Raw genomic sequence first — 16079 nt, 5'->3', positions numbered from 1 at the left:
CTATAAACAGTGTAGTATAGAGGGTAGAGTGCTATAAAGAGTGTAGTATTGAGGGTAGAGTGCTAAAAGAGTGTAGTATTGAGGGTAGAGTGCTATAAAGAGTGTAGTATTGAGGGTAGAGTGCTATAAAGAGTGTAGTATTGAGGGTAGAGTGCTATAAAGAGTGTAGTATGGAGGGGGTAGAGTGCTATAAAGAGTTAGTATTGAGGTAGAGTGCTATAAAGAGTGTAGTATTGAGGGTAGAGTGCTATAAAGAGTGTAGTATTGATGGTAGAGTGCTATAAAGAGTGTAGTATAGAGGGTAGAGTGCTATAAAGAGTGTAGTATTGAGGGGTAGAGTGCTATAAAGAGTAGTATTAGTATTAGGGTAGAGTGCTATAAAGAGTGTAGTATAGAGGGTAGAGTGCTATAAAGAGTGTAGTATTGTAGGGTAGAGTGCTATAAAGAGTGTAGTATTGATGGTAGAGTGCTATAAAGAGTGTAGTATAGAGGGTAGAGTGCTATAAAGAGTGTAGTATTGAGGGTAGAGTGCTATAAAGAGTAGTATTGAGGGTAGAGTGCTATAAAGAGTGTAGTATTGAGGGTAGAGTGTAAAGAGTGTAGTATGGAGGGTAGAGTGCTATAAAGAGTGTAGTATGGAGGGTAGAATATTGTAGTACTCTGGTGCACATTTTGTTATCAGTGTTATCAGTCAAGATTGAGTTTGTTCTGACCAGAGCTTTAGTGAGCGTGCTCACGTGCTTGTGTCACACTAATAACTCAAATTTATAAAATTAACTTGTGAATATCATTAACGCCTCTATTCATCCAGACGTTGGCAGAAGAGGAAGGTTCAGGTTTACAGGAGCATTTTTATAGTTCCAGTTCTCATGTGTGTGGAGGGACTTTCAGGTGTAGCTCCGGTGCTACAGAGTTAAGTCGTGTTTGGAGAACAGCAGCACCTGTTCTCCTGTCACATCCACGCTGGTCGTGAGCGTCGCCATCAGCTGTTTCAATCCTGAATTAATGATGCAAACAAAGCCAAATCCTCCTGGCAGCCCCTCGGTGAGCTCAGTCTTTCTCCACTTTGGTCCCTCTCAACTAATCTTCAGTGTCACACTTAATGAGATTTCCAGTTTGTGAAGTAAGTGGAGCAATAACTCCCCCAGCACCAGCCACCGCCATCGCCTTTCCCACCGTCAGCTCTGCTCCAACCACTCTGGAGCTTTTAGCCTAATTCTTCTCTAAAGGATGACTTATGAAGGATTATTACACAAAATTATTCCAGCTGCAAACAGACTTTGAATGTGTTGTTAGTGTCCATAAGGAGCTGCAAACATGAAGAAAATAAGAAACGCGTTATGTAATTAATAAACGAGGTATCGCTAGTTCTATTCCTATATTGGGTTTGTTTCACACAGCTACATTAGGGACTTAACAGTAGATAAATATATGTTGGGCACTTACTCATACTGAGGGGAAATAAACTTCCCATCAGCTCCTGCCTCCAACAGTACAAGTATATGTCTTTTCCACTAGACCTTCAGTGACCTCCACCGTCCTCACCTCATCACCAGCACCTTCCAGGATAAATGGACCCAATGTCACCTCTTCATCAACATCAACTACCGCACTTCCTCCGCTGCCCCTCGCACAAGGAGTGCCCGGACGCGTGGCACCTGCCCTCCGTTCCCACGGTCTCCGTTTGATCCGTCACGCCGATCACCTCCGGCGCCGCCACCCTCAGCAACTGTCTTGCTGGCTCAGCTCTGAAGAAGGCGTCTCCCACATCAGGGAAGCAGCCTTCTGTCACCTGGACAAATGTCCGTCCCTTTCATGATCCGTGACATCCAGTCGGGATCACAGCAGCATCCTGCACCGTCTGCTTTCAAAATTCCCCAATAAACTTCCGGACATTCACAACACGGCTGCCTGGCTCCTCCGATCACAGACCTGCTCCCACCCTCAGGAACCGTAAACACGAGGACCAGCACTCATAAATAATATAAAGAAACGCGATGAATGTGTTATTGTTATTAGAAGCCACATTCCAGCCATCATCTGTCTGTATCAAACTCCTCTTCTCCTACAAATCTATCTGGAAAACTGTGGCCACAAGAATGAAGGAATGAATGAATGGTCAAAGGGAACGTAAGAAGGAGCTTAGGAGGGAACGTATAGAACTTTGTCATCAGCTGTTAGTGAAGACGTCAGTGCAGAGCACGACATGCACGACAATTACAGAACACTTCAGTTGAAATGAGACTTTTTTTGATATTTTATGTTCCTTTTAATAGAACATAATCATCTGTCTGGTCTTTAAAACTCTGCTAGTTTAGTTCCTGTTCCACTGAATTCATAGATAGATAGATAGATAGATAGATGGATGGATGGATGGATGGATGGATGGATGGATGGATGGATGGATGATGATGGATGGATGGATGGATGGATGGATGGAGATGGATGGATGGATGGATAGATAGATAGATAGATAGATAGATAGATAGATAGATAGATAGATAGATAGATAGATAGATAGATAGATAGATGAGATAGATAGATGGCACTTGAGTAAATGTACACACACATATAAATAATGCTTTCACTTGGAAATGACAATTTTAATTCATATCTGTTTTGTACAAATAAGCAGATGCCTTTGATAAATACGATATAGGCATATCCTAAACATGACAAACGATTAGAAGTATGACATTTAGTTCGTTAAATTAATTGGCACTAGGTTGAAGATCCAGATTAGGTTGATGATTACAAATTCTGCATCCACCCTGCTGTGGCCTTTTATCCATATCAGAAATGTTAGGTAGCTCTATACATTCCGCGGCTTTAGATTAGGCTGTATCAGTTACGGACAATAGAACATTGCTGTTTCACATTTTTACTCGAATCTGGAGAGAAAATTGCACAAATTGTTTGGGACTGTACGACCTAAACTCAACTGATCACTGAGGTATTTGTGATTTTTCAGAATTTAGACTATTGTGACTCAACATTTATCACCTCACCGTATGGGGTGGCTGTCTCCATCAGGGATGATTCCTAACAAAGCGCTCTCCCCAGTGAGTATTTGACAATTTAGGCAGTGCGCCTCCTCCTGCTGTGGCAGATATATTATTTCTGTCTCCATTTTATATCAAACCACTTTCTTTTGACCTCGGACAGGGTAAATCTGTTCGTTTCTTTGACTGAGACCCTGGGCTTTTAGATTTGACTTGCCGAACAAGGCAGCACCAAAGAGACACCAAAGCCCTGTTGACACTTACAAAAGAAGGTGCTTTCCAAACCTTTTGGGGAAACCAGAGCTGAAACTACAGCTGAACGGGCAAGTGTGCAGGGAAACAGAGCTCCACACCGAAAAGGTGAGGAGAAAATAGGAACTATTAAAAAGACTGATCGTCTGTGTCATTTTGGGGGGCAAGCAGGAACTTTCAGGAACATATATAGCTTTAGCTAAACTAATAGCATTTCAATAGAAAGTGTTGAGTTGTGTGTGTGCGTGTGTGTGTGTGTGTGTGTGTGTGTGTGTGTGTGTGTGTGTGTGTGTGTGTGTGTGACAAACTCTCATCATTTATTCCAATTAAACTCCCACCAGCTGATTTGTTCTGAAAAGGAAAGCGAACCTGTATGTTTGCACCTGACAGAGATTTGAGGCCACCACACAACATGAATGTGGATTCTTGGTTAGATAAGCTGTAAATGAACAGGAGTCGGACTGAGATTAGCTCTTATCAGGCTGACAGCCCCCCACCCCTCCCCCGGGTGAAGACGAACATCATAAGCTACAGAGCTTTAGTCTGTGAGCTAAAGGCAAAATCAAAAGTCTGTGGCACATCTGAGGGCAGACGCGCATGGAGGCCACTCAAAGAATGCCGTGCTCTGGGTTTCATGCGGTGTGTCCCTTACCACATATCCCATCAAAGCAGAACAGCTGAGGTGGGTTCACTCTTATCATTAGCTTTAATTCCTTATCAGAGCATCAGCAGCTCTGAACTGGATGAGCGGCTCCACAGAATCTGTCTGAGAGCGTCCGAGTGTGTCTGTCCTGCTTTGACGTGAGGAGCTTCTGTTGTAGAGTTCCTGCTCACAAGCTCTGTGGGGAACGAGACTGCTCCGTAGCTACACGACCTCCTCTGTGCACGTGAATATAACAGTCAAACAGCACAGATGTTCACAGGTGACCGCCTGTCACAACTCGTCTGCTCTCCAACAAGATCCACCTTTTGTACGAATAACGACCCTCTAAAACACTGCTTGTCCTCAGCAGCATCTGTGATGGCATCAGCCATTAATCACACAGGACGGCAGAGACCGATGGGATATTCTAATGTACAGGTGTGTGTGTGTGTGTGTGTGTGTGCGCTCTTTACTTAGATTAATTCCTGACCTTCATCTCATCCCTTCTGAAGCTGCTCACATGGAGATTTTGTGGGAATCAATGATTTTTAGGCACACGCTCAGATCTGATTTTATAGGAGGATAATTATTCAATAAAGCCCAGTACACACACACACACACACACACACACACACACACACACACACGGTTGTCCAGATGTCTCATTTCTTTTTTAAATATGACACTAAACGTCAGATGTGTAGGTGGCTTTTCACAGTATTTTGCTCTCACTGCAACTGTCAACTACAACAATCTTCTCTACACACCGTCGCTAATGGAAATCCAGCCGTTCGTGGATTAAGAATTTAGTCCAGTGTCTTTTTAGAGCCAGCATGGATCAAAGATTATGTGTGTGTGTGTGTGTGTGTGTGTGTGTGTGTGTGTGTGTGTGTACATGCTACATTCACAAGTTAACAAATGTGGACACATACACAAAAGCAAAGGTGCACTTCCTTTTCATTGTAATGATAAATTTATGGGTTCAGAAGTGAGTTTTAAGGTTCAGGATAGAATTTTGTGTGTGTGTGTGTGCGTGCGTGCGTGTGTGAGTGTGTGTGCTGTGTGTGTGCGTGCATGCGTGCGTGTGTGTGTGTGTGTGTTTGGGCCTTTTCACGCCCAGCAGGTCACACTGACGTCTCTTGTACATCCACATGGTGAATCTGCTCACTGTGACTCCAGCAGCTAATGTTCAAAGTGAGGCCTGACAGAACCCCCCCCCCCCATCCCCCCTACACACACACACACACACACACACCCTTGCAACTCTTGCAGAGCGAATCCATCAAAGCGACAGAATGAATTAATGCTGAGACACCTCAGTACCTGTTAGGAGGAACTCCCATCAACAGTAATTGATTTGATAAATGCTGCAGAATACAGAGAGTGAAGGGAGGAGAGAGGAAGACAGAGTAACAGAGAGAGAGAGAGAGAGAGAGAGACTCAGAGAAGAGAGACAAAAAGAGGGGGAGGAAGACAGAAGTGTGAAATTGCTCAGATTATGTAAAACTCATGTTCTGTCAGCTGGAAGAAGATGATAAAGAGTCCGTTTAGAATATTCCTGGAAGCATTTTTACCCCAAAGAAGTTGTGATCATGTCTTTAGTCTGTCCATGGAGGTTCTCATCCATCCAGGTCAGAGCAAACCAGTAAGGTCCAGCAGAGTCTCAACTGGACTGTTGGGAGGAACTGGGAGACCTGGAGACCAGGGTTCCTGGAGACTAGGGTACCTGGAGACCATGGTACCTGGAGACCAGGGCACCTGGAGACCAGGGTTCCTGGAGACCAGGGTTCCTGGAGACCAGGGTTCCTGGCGACCAGGGTTCCTGGAGACCAGGGTACCTGGAGACCATGGTACCTGGAGACCAGGGCACCTGGAGACCAGGGCACCTGGAGACCAGGGTTCCTGGAGACCAGGGTTCCTGGCGACCAGGGTTCCTGGAGACCAGGGTACCTGGAGACCAGGGTTCCTGGAGACCAGGGTACCTGGAGACCATGGTACCTGGAGACCAGGGTTCCTGGAGACCAGGGTACCTGGAGACCAGTGTTCCTGGAGACCAGGGTTCCTGGAGACCAGGGTTCTCAGCTCTGGCAGGTTTGGTGGGAGTTTAGAGTGTTTATTCTCCTACTGTGAAGCCTTTTTTACACTGGCCCAAAACCAGTGTGAACCCACTTACTGTTTTTATTTGAAGACAGTGTGAACAGAATAAATGGACCGGGCCAGTTCTGATGGACTGAGCTCTGACCAGCAGCACTGTGAGCAGTTTTGATCTGATGACCAACAGGTCAAGAAGAGTTTAGAGATTACTGTTGACAAGTAACCTCCGTAAAAAAGAGGAGCAAAAGAATGGATGGAAGAGCAGGATGGAAATAAACAATGAAGAATGGACAGAGACCTCCTCCACCTGCTCCTGATTGGACAGCTGCCCTCATTCATTTAATTCCCGACCAAAAACCCGAGAGAAATCAATCTGAGCCCAAGTGCTGAGGCGCTGAAGGGCGCCCTGGGATTGGCTGTGATGGCTGCTACACACATCTCACCCCTCTTTTTCATTCACTCAGTCGTTCATCCTTTAAGTTCTACAATGCAAAGCTGGAAACATTGAGGCTCAACCCCAGGAGTCCCCTGGGCACCTTGGGGCGAGGATCAGGTCAAGCGAGGTTATCTAATCTCCAGCTCCTCTCACAGAGCTGCTATCAGGGCGCCTCCATAGGCTTCAGCAGAAATACAGACTCCTCCAAGGACCGAGGCAGCGGGGTCAGGCGGGTGTGTGTGTGTGTGTGTGTGTGTGTGTGTGTGTGTGTGTGTTTTGAAATACTGTGGCCTGCATTGAGGGGTATGGCTGGACGACACCCTTCAACCCACTCCTGTTTTGACCTGCGAGACATGAACGCCACTGCGAAACGTGGATCGCTACAGCGGAGAGCGAAGACGCTGTGGTCATTAATCGTGACTGCCACACACACACACACACACACACACACACACACACACACACAACACGCATGCAAGACACACACGCTGGGGACATACAGGCCCTCAGAGAAGCACACCTGGGTCACAGCAGTAGACGTTCATATCGTTGAGATTAGCCATTTGTTCCTTTCTCTACATATTAATGGCGACGCGTCGCAGTGACCATCACAGCGACACGTGTGTGTTCCATTGTTTATTACATATTCAATTACAAAAAGAGTGTCAACTCTTTAATGCTGGACTTCTGAATTCCAACAGCAGCAGAAGATGAGTTGAAGTAGGTCTGTGTGTGAGCGTGTGTATGTGGTGTGTGTGTGTGTGCGCGGGCATTCGTTGGCTGTGTTGTCACTGAAATCTTTGAAGTAAACATGAATTCATACTTATCTCGTGAAATGTATTTTCAGTGTACTTCAATACAACTGACCTTTGCTCAAGAGTCAAAATCTTTGAAGCCATTTTCTTTGCGTTCTAGCGACCCCTATCGCCTCTTAGTGTAACTACAGGAAGGAAGAACTAAACGTTGCCAATGTCTCCAAAAACCGAACCCCCCTGAAAAAGACAGTGTGTGATTTTTAAACAGCTGGCACAGAGGTCGTGACCTCATGGCTCAGCATGGATATCAGGACTGCCCTCGGTATCACCTGTCACCTGCCAGCACCAGTGGAACCAGCTCGTGTTCCTGCCAATTGCTGCTGACTGGCTGAAGCTGCTGGTGGAGCTGGGAAGAGGAGGCTGAAGTGTGTCTGCAGCCCCCCCCTCAGCGCTCTTCTCCAGAGAATGTTATAAAAGCTGCTCAAACCCCACAGAAAGCATCACTGAGATGGCACCTGGGTAAAACACACACCCTCTCCAAAGGCACACAAACCCCAGTGTTGGTGCATGTTTCTGATTCATTGTGTAACGCTGAAAGCACAGAATTAATGTTAACTCGGTCAAATTTCCCCCGATTTCCTAAAGTGATTCTTTTTAATCAGGCAGTCAATTTGACGATCACCAATACGACAGAGTGATGAAAATGTGTGTGTTGAGTCTTCAACATCGGAATGATTTTGGTTCAATGGGGTTTTTTTCCCAGAAGAATCTGAAAAATGAAAATATAAAAGTTGACAATGAAAAGAAGACAAAACACGGATGTACACTGGGTGATGAAAACCTGGAAATATTCCTGTTTCTGTGTGTGTGTGTGTGTGTGTGTGTGGTGTGTGTTAGTGTGTGTGTGCGCTGAGGGTGGACTTCATGCATATATAAGATTTTAAGAGTTCTTTTAAGATTTAGAGCAGATCATTTACATTTTCCTTTCTTGTCACATAACATGGAAAACCTCAGACGGTGATAATACAGATGATCTTGGATGTTAATAGAATAGTGAAACCACACCACACACACACACACCACACACACAACCTGCCCTGCTGTTATCGGGGTCGGCGTGCGGGCTCACAGACAAGAGGCTTAAGCGGAGACAAGAGTCTTAACCAGGAAATAAAACCATCAAAGTTCAGCTGTAATCCTGCTTCTTTTTCTGGGTGGGTTCTGTTCCTGAGCTTCAGTTTCTACAGCCCTGCTTCAAAAGGCTATTATTCCAGTTAAATTGCATCCAACATTTAAAAAAAAAAATCTAAACACGGGTACATTTAAAAGCTTTAAATATTTAGCACAAATCTTAGTTTATAATTTATCTGGATTCTTTAAATGTTCAAATATAAAATGCAGTAATGTTGTAAACTCATGGAGAAAATGTTTGAGGACTATTAATACAACTCAATTTTAATGTATATTCCATTCTTCTATATTTAATCCATCTAAATGTTTCCAGTTTAAAACAATTATTTTATTTGTTTTTGATTTTGATTTTTTTATGTTGCATTTAGTCTGTACAGTTCATAAGATTGAAATTATTCTTTAAGTGATATTTTATTTAAAATGTTCCTGATCACCCAAAATGAGATGTTTGTTTAATCGAAGTTGTAATTTAGTAAAATTCGATTTTCTGACTGGGTTTTACATGGTCTATTAGCGCCCCCGTGAGATCATTGAGACGCCTGTGTAGGTGGACTTGCGGATGTTCTGACTAAATAAATTCCGAGATTAATCATTCTCTAAAATACATTTATGTCATCAGCATCGGATGTTTTTAAAGACAGTTTGTAAAAGAAAAATAGGATGATCGAACTTGATAGATTAGATCATTTCACGATTCGACTCCAAGCACAAATACTGTTATTACTACCACTAATAATAATAATATCAATACTAATAATAATGATATTAATATAATAATACATCCTTATTATGTGGCTCGGTCAGAAACAGTTTGGACAGTTTGAGGAAAAGAACCACTCTGGTGTCAAACCCGAATAAAGGCACTTTTGGTGTTCTCTCCTTTAAAGTCAAACCTAGAAGCCTCTCCTGGTTCGGAACTTTGGAGTTTGGAGAAAGTTCTAAATCCCACTTTGTTTTTCACCTGTGTAGCCACTCACACTCACCAGGGAGAAGAACAGGCGTCAGGAGGATCACGGCGCAGCCCGCCACCTGCATCCTCTCCGGCACTAAAGTTCCACTTATTTCCTTCGGCTGGTGGTTGCGCCTGTGACCATAGATCCACCTGCTTATCGTCTACAGCACCACCGACCCCCTCAGCAGGCCCGGGAGAAAAGCGCCACGACGCTCCCCATGACCGGGGGACAAAGCGGAGAGTTGGAAGGCAGGACGGAGGAGACGGCGAGGAGGCTGCTGCTGGTTCCGTCTGCGGCGATGCTGAGGCGATGGGGGGATGGCGGGGAGCTCAAGAGTTAATCCAGGTAAAAGCAGCAGATAGTGAGATGGAGAAGGTCCTGCCTGTCTCAGAGGTGCTGCGCTCGGATGAGAGGTGGCGGTGGGGGGCGCTGCGCTTTATAATGCGCCGTGGACATACGGAGGGGTGGTCTGCAGGAGGGACGACTCCAACGCACACGGACGATGGAGCCATGAGGTTCAACCTGCTTCCATCACGCGCAAACACGCACACTCTCATTTTTTAAGTACGAGTAAAGTCTCTTACCATTAGTAGTTCAAAGTAGTTTAAGGTTTGCTTGTTTTTTTAGATCGTCCAGGTGAAATGGCTTTGGTGGTTTGTCTTTCTACTATTCGCAGATAAACGTCATTTCCTCCGTTACAACCCGTAGCAGTGTTTATTGAAAACCAAGGATCATTTGAAAATCAAAGTCTAGAACGTTTCATCAACACAAATATCCTCGGAGCAACTTGAGGCCAATATAGAAACAGACTGGGTCTAACTGGAAAAAACAAACAAGATCTACCCTGACAGGCAAAAACCAGAAGACGTCCACTGACCTACCTAAAACAGGAGAATAGGATATAACAAAAATGGCCATTCACTCCCAATTTCCCAAAAACACGTCTGAGGCCGTTGGATGTTGAGGAAGGTGAGGAGCTCCCAGGTGGTAGCCATCTTTGGGTCTAAATCGAGTCCTCCTGGACCTCCTGGACCAATCGGCAGGTACCTAAACTTGGATGACCAATCTGCGCTTAGGGCACAACACACATATTTAGGACAACACACAACACACACAGGAGCGCACATTCAGACGGACAGAAACACTGGCTAGAGTCCTAACACATATCACAGCTCCCACACCCGTGATTTTCCTCCTTCATATCCATCTCTCCACCATAACGACCAACTCTAACACGACAATTACCAGGATAAAAGCTCCTGTGTTTAGCTTATTTTACTCCGCTTCGTTTTATTTGTCTCTGCTCTCATTTTAACTGTAGCCTCAGAAGATAATTTCGGATCTTTTGAGTCTATTTGTCCCTTCTCTCTTCTTTGTTCCCCGCCGTCCACACGCATGTTCGGAGGCATCTATAGAGCGGTGGCAGAATGTGGACCAAGGAATTCTTGGAATTTCTCGCTCGCAAATCCTTCTTTAATCCACAATACAATTATAAATCAAATTATTTGGAATCAAAGGAGACATTTCTGCATTGTGACTGTGTAGCAGTAGTCAGTCTTATGAGACTGGGGTTGTTCTGGAAGAGGCTCTCTTGCTGCTGCTGCTGCTGCTGCTGCTGAGGAATTTCCTATTCCCCTTCCAGTCAGCCCCTCCTCAACAGCCAGTCCATCTGCTGCCCCCACCTTGTTTTCACCGTCATTCAGCTCAGTACCATATATAAGCAGCCCTGGCTTCACCCTCTGTTTGCCCCTTCCTGGTGTTTTAGCTTGGTTGTATCCCTCTGTTTCCATCTCAATGATGTTTAATGTATAATGGCTCATGTTTCTCCAGCATTATGCTAGAGAAAAGGGCTCTGATACGGCGTTGCTGAGGCTAGAAATGATGACTTGCCAGTGGTTGAGTTGACTGGATTAACTTTTTTCAGTAATGTGATTATTTTAAATTAACATGATTCTTTAAAGGGGCAATAATTGAAATTCATCATTTTTAAATAGAAGGAATTTCACAAAAGTCACTGTGGTGAAGAACTAAAGGCGTAATTGTTTCTGCAGGGAGTTCTTTTGTTTACCAGCATCAAAAACTTTATAAGTTGCTTACTGACTAACTGTCATCGTTAGGTCGGCGGCCGAGCGGGGTCAACAATTACCAAGTTAAATTTAGGTTACCACAAATCTCTGTGAGATCATCGGAATTTGAATTGAGCCAGTTTTAGATTAAATTCCCCAGTTACAATAACTCATCATTATAACATGGCAGAAGTTTTCCCAAGGGCATCACTTTTTTGGACAAATAAGCGTCTATAAATTGTAAAAAGCTAGTATAGGTCCAAACTTCTTAAGCTAGTGAATTCAAAAAGTTGGGCTCCGTTAATGAATCCAGAAAAGTAACAGATTTATTTAGGACAGTTACCCCTTCAACTCTGCCGTCTCTCAGGTCTGAAGAGGTTATATCCTTGCTAACCAATATCCTTGCTAACCAATATCCTTGCTAACCGATATCAGTGCCAGAGACATTCTTCTTGAGCCACGATTCAGTTAACACAAGAACGTCTTGGTCAGCCTGGCCTGCAAATATCACAGTATGTAGTAGTAAAGTAGTATCCACTTTATTAATTAGACTTCTCACACTCAGGTGTGTTGCAGGTAAGGTAGCAGGCGGTACCAGGCCACAGCTCGCCCAGACACGTGTGGAGATACCACACAAGTGGACAGTGGAGAGAAAGGCACCAAGAAGGAGCCCGAACAGAGGCGGGTACTGTGTCGTGTTTCTCCACTCACCCACCCGTGACTGTCTCAGGTTATATTGTAGCTAAAACCAATGTGGAGAGCGACCCTGCAAAGGTCTTACTTGTTCATTCTCAGCCCATCCCATAGTTCCACAAGCAAATGCAACACCTCCTGGGGTTACCAACTTCTTCCTGGTTTCTTTCTGTTAAAGGGGAGTTTTTCCTGACACTGTTGCTTGTTGGGGGTCCGGCTCTGGGTTTCTTCTGCTGAAAAGAAATACCGCAATAGTATCAATGCTGCACAAACAAAACAGTTGTTCATTCATTTAGCGGTTTCTTGCTAGTTTGGTCGTATCCGCTACCAAAGTGAGTGTGTTCTGCTTCATGCAACCTGCCAGCAGAAGCAAGGCTGAGTGGTGCTGGGACATCTCTGGTGGCAAGTGTGTTTTTATGGTCTGCAGACACAAACCTTTGCTTTTATCCCTGTAGCAGCTTCATCCTCCCAACAGTGATGTTTCCAGTCTTACATACATTAAGTTCTTTTTATGGGCTTGTAAACCTACAGTGACTGCGGTGGCAAACATGGACACAGTGTGCTAGTGCGTGTGAACACACATTCCTTATTTTCACAAGAAATAAACTTTTGAATATGTATAGATAATTTATCGTTATTTCCACTAATTTTAGGAAGAACCTGCATCATAGTCACAGAAATGACATCGTTCTGCATCGATAACTTTTCCTCATGTCAAGTTTTTGCTGGAGGAAAATGACGCGTTTGTCTCCATGAACTGATCGCACCTGTAAGAGCGAGTGTTAAACCTTCACATGTGCACACGCGCCACAGACGGGTATAAAAGTCAAGCTCGAAACATTCTTGTGTAATTGCAGGAAGTTGCAGAATAGGAGAAGAAGAAAGACAGTTTTCTCTCTAGCAGCTGCTCATCTTCCTTCCTTTCAGCAACACATCATCTCTCATTGGTCCGATGTAATCAGGAGGTCAAGCCAATAATTTTCCCAGCGCACCTTTTGAGGCTCGTTCAGTGGGAGCGAGAAAATTGCCGGGTAGCTTCATCCTAATAGCTCGCCATGGGCTTTAAGGAGGAGGAAGGGATAATCGCACAGCTGAATCACGCCGGCGTCCCGGTGACATCATAATGTTCGGCTGGCTGGACTCCATCGGCCATTGTGAGGGCAGATGCTGCCGCGGCCCCTCGGGGACGCACAAGCAGCTGTGGCAGGTTGACGTGGCTGCTGCCCAAACAGCTGCCAATGAAAAGCTACTTCAGACCACCAGAATACAAGTCAAACTGTTCCTGAGCAGAAGGGCTGGGGGCTTTCGTGGCATCGCATCTGGAGACAAAAACCTTATGCTGGAGACTGGCGGTCTTTCAGGCAGAGGAGCCCGGTGGGCGGCCGGGTGGGGGGGGGGGGGGGCGCTGACAGAGACAAATGGCCAAGCAGAGCGTTGGTCACAGGATGCAGCTGCCACACATCAACCGCTTCTAAAGCTGTGGCATCGAGGAGCGAAATCTCAAGCTTCAATTAGACCTCCTGAATGATGTGATTACCAATAGTGAACGACCTACTGGATTAGCTCCAGGCTTAGTTTTGTTCTTTCAGTTTAAGTCAGTTTGATAAACAACAAAAAAAAATAATATGCAGTCTTTTGTTTTACTTTACTTTTTAGTTTATCATTCATATTTCTTCCTGGCAGGAGACTGAAAGGCACACGTGGAGATGAGCCCCCTGCTGGAGGGTTACGGAAGCAATGGTCCATCCTGCTGATGGTGATCTATTGCAGATCACAGTGGATCCACCTGTCATCTGTCAGGTCACAGGAGGCACCTTTTATCTGATGAATGAGACACGTTCTCTTAGATGATCTCTTAGAACATCTGACATACTGTCCTTAGTCAGATTCTTTGATGTGTCCCAGGTCAGAACAAAGGCAAACGAGTTCCACAACATCTCATCACTGACTGCGGGATTTCCTTCTCTCTGCACAGGGAATTTAATTGGAAAAGATTATGTGACATGCTGATTAAACGAGACAAACCAACACACACAAACACACACACCCACAGACGGAGAGAAAGAGTGGCTCCATTGTATTCCCCTCGTTTAAAATCCGATAATTAAGACGCTTTCATTAGACGGTAAGGATTTACACAACGTTACAAAAAAATGAGTAATAATTGTTATAATCAAAGTTGTCCGATTTTGTGTTGCCAATATGACAAGTTTTACCATATTTCCAGCACTGTTATCGGTGTTTTTATTGTCAGAATTCTAGTGGTGTCCGAGTATTTCAGCTATTTTTTCATTTTACTGTCTGATTGAAACCAAGCTCTTTGTGTGTTGACTCTTGAACATTTTTTATTTAACAAGTACTGACAGACAACTGCAGCAACGAGGAAGCGACGACCTTCACCCGCTGAGCCGAGCTGTTGGGGACATCTAGTGGCAGAAGGAAGCATTGCACGATGCCCACGCTGTTGACTAATGACGCCTACACTTTGTTACTAATGGCCAAACTCATCAGTGTCGCCATGGAGGAACTTTAGATTATTGATCTCTGGTTGCTTAAGCTCAGTCAAGTATAAAATAAACTTCAATTATTACACACTTCATATCATCAATTTCATGTTTGGTACACTTAGTACACGTGCATCCAAAATGTCACATTTCTTGTTTATTTTCAGTTGTTCAAGTACATATAAACAAAAGTAGGAAATGAATCAGTAAATTTATTTTCCGGATCAATTCTTTTTGCACGCCTCATTCATATGCTCACATATTAGCGCACTCTTACGCAGTAGAAAAAGGAAACACCTTATGTTACATGAACAATAACTTAAAAAAAAAAAGAAATATTTAGCACTTTATTTACAACTCATATGCCAGCAACTTCATAACAAACATTCCAGTAAGTTGCTGGCAACAAAGCCCACATGAGCCTCTCTGAAAACATGAATATCAACCAGAACCACTGGCTGGACAGAAGGGTCACCTGGAGATCAGGTAGTAGAAAAACACTGCAGGTGTGTCACCACTGCAGGTCGAAGAGTCTTCACAGAAATCACTGTTGACAAAAACAACTCAAACGGTGGACCAACCGGTTTAGTTTGAAGGTTAAATGATTCTGTCGCTGTTGTGGATTTACAGTCGTTGATGTCAGATTTGAGTAAATTCAGGAGCAAAATTCTACAGAATATGTAGGTGAACTCTGGAGATGTTTCTGAGATCAAAGCCCGTCACTGATGTGGAGCTGCTCTGATCAAAGCAAAAACAGAAGTCCTTTCATCGGATGAGGCTTGATCATCTTCCATCAAAAAGCAGTCAAACGTGAGACTGAAAGGATGAAGAAGACGAAGAACCTGAGAAAGTTACGAGCTGTAATTTCTTCAGAAAAGGCAAAAATCAAAGAGAAAATGTATCTAAAGATCTCCCATCTGGTGGATCTTCATGAGTCTGGAGAGGAGGAAGAGTTGTCTAATCGGGACGTGGACACACCTGGATGTTGTCCATGGTTGGACAGCTGTCCACAGCTGTCATTCTTTTTTTCTGACTTTTCTTCTCAACAATCAAGCAAGTTGATGATGGACATCATGTGACCATCTTTTTGTTCCATTTGTAACAATAAAAACGTTTTGTGGAGCTGGACAATTGTCTCCAACCAACCTTGAATGTGGTTTTTTTCCTCCCTTCATTCCTCCTGAGAAACGTCCTTCATGTTCTGTTTCTGTTCAGCTGTTGTTGTCCTTAACTTGAAGTCAAATTGGATTTTTGAAAGTATCCTTTCTAGTGTCGGTAATCAACAATAGTGTGTCAACAAAAGTTTGAAAATATCTTTAAAAGAATTCAGTTTGTACAGATCAGAAACGGAACCATGGAAGTCTTATTTACACTGTCCCACACAGGTTAAGAAGAAATAGCAACAAAAAGCTTCGAGAAAATTCTGGATTTTACCATTTTAGGACGAGGCTGGCAACCATCTTGAGTTAAGAGACGTCGCTACGGTAACG

Source organism: Takifugu rubripes, chromosome 12, assembly GCF_901000725.2.
Source record: "Takifugu rubripes chromosome 12, fTakRub1.2, whole genome shotgun sequence".
Lineage (NCBI taxonomy): Eukaryota > Metazoa > Chordata > Actinopteri > Tetraodontiformes > Tetraodontidae > Takifugu > Takifugu rubripes.
Note: the sequence above shows the minus strand (reverse complement) of the source record.